Source organism: Octopus bimaculoides, chromosome 12, assembly GCF_001194135.2.
Source record: "Octopus bimaculoides isolate UCB-OBI-ISO-001 chromosome 12, ASM119413v2, whole genome shotgun sequence".
Lineage (NCBI taxonomy): Eukaryota > Metazoa > Mollusca > Cephalopoda > Octopoda > Octopodidae > Octopus > Octopus bimaculoides.
The window spans coordinates 21,783,140-21,784,945 of NC_068992.1; the positions used below are offsets into that span (position 1 = coordinate 21,783,140).

At 42.5% G+C, this 1,806-nt stretch overlaps 1 protein-coding gene across 1 annotated transcript in view; it reads left to right on the forward strand.

Annotated features, from left to right (window-relative positions):
- LOC106883788 (RNA-binding protein 42) overlaps positions 1–1,806 on the forward strand; it is a 14,819-nt gene that overhangs the window by 6,249 nt on the left and 6,764 nt on the right. The gene's annotated exons all lie outside the window — the stretch shown is intronic.

The following is a 1,806-nucleotide window of genomic DNA, read 5'->3' on the forward strand; positions in this document are numbered from 1 at the left end:
ATCACTGCCAGAGCAGCGGTCTCGCTCCCATGCCAGTGGTACGTAAAAAGCACCCACTACACTCGGAGTGGTTGGCGTTAGGAAGGGCATCTAGCTGTAGAAACTCTGCCAGATCATATTGGAGTCTGGTGTAGCCATCTGATTTGCTAGTCCCCAGTCAAATCGTCCAACCCATGCTAGCATGGAAAGCAGCCGTTAAATGACAATGATGGTGACGATGATATATATATATATATATATTATACTCTTTACTCTTTTACTTGTTTCAGTCATTTGACTGTGGCCATGCTGGAGCACCACCTTTAGTCGAGCAAATCGACCCCAGGACTTATTCTTTGGAAGCTTAGTACTTATTCTATCGGTCACTTTTGCCAAACCGCTAAGTTATGGGGACGTAAACAACCAGCATCGGTTGTCAAGCGATGTTGGGGGGACAAACACAGACACACAAACATATACACACATACACATATATATATACATATATACGACGGGCTTCTTTCAGTTTCCGTCTACCAAATCCACTCACAAGGCTTTGGTCGGCCTGAGGCTATAGTAGAAGACACTTGCCCAAGGTGCCACGCAGTGGGACTGAACCCGGAACCATGTGGTTGGTGAATGGTCAATCTGAGGGCTTTAGTAGAAAACCTTTGCCCACATTGTTACAAGGCAAAGTTCTTAACTTGCCCAATCGTCCAACCCATGCTTGATTTTTTTTTTTTTTCCATCCTCATTACTTTATTTTATATCTTGTTAAGGCAATCATCATCGTCATCATCATCATCGTTTAACGTCTGCTTTCCATGCTAGCATGGGTTGGACAATGAGCTGACTAAATTATTAGCACATCAGGCATTGGCTTTATATTGTTCGGAGTTAAGACCCCACCAAGTACAACTTTCTTTTTTCCCTTTCAGAGTTGATTAAATAAATAAAGTACCAACTAAATACTGAGGTTGATGTAATTAACTATCTCCCTCCCGTCAAAAATTACTGGCCTTCTTTCAGACAAAATTAGAAAGAATTATTTTATATCAATCATTTTGTGAATAGCAGTTTGTGTGTGTGCATGTGACTGGCTTCTGCACAGCTTTCACATACCAAATTTCACTCACAAGGCATTGGTGCCAGACAATGGGATCGAAACTGATGGAAACAACTTCTTAACTGTACAGTCATGTGGATATGTGATAAGATTTATCAACTCATTGTGAACTTATACAGAGTTGTCAGTGTAATGGCAAAAAAACCTGTTTTGCTATTTTGAATGTAAACAGAGTTATGCACCTTACTGCAAGAAGCTACACACAAGATGCAAGTAGGTTTCAAATCTTGAGCTTGTAGTCAATAGACCAATACCTTGGTCACACAGCTAATATATAATATATATTTATATATCGTCGCCCTTCTGGTACTTGTGCCGGGGGCACGTGTAAAAACTTTCGAGCGAGATCGTTGCCAGTGCCGCTGGGCTGGCTCCTGTGCAGGTGGCACGTAAAATACACTATTTCGAGCGTGGCCGTTGCCAGTACCGCCTGACTGGCCTTCGTGCCGGTGGCACGTAAGAGCACCCACTACACTCTCTGAGTGGTTGGCGTTAGGAAGGGCATCCAGCTGTAGAAACCCTGCCAAATCAGATTGGAGCCTGGTGTAGCCATCTGGTTCACCAGTCCTCGGTCAAATCGTCCAACCCATGCTAGCATGGAAAGCGGATGTTAAACGATGATGATGATGAAGATATATATATATATATATATATTTGTTTTGCAAGATTTTTGATGTGAAGGACACGCATGCATAGACACA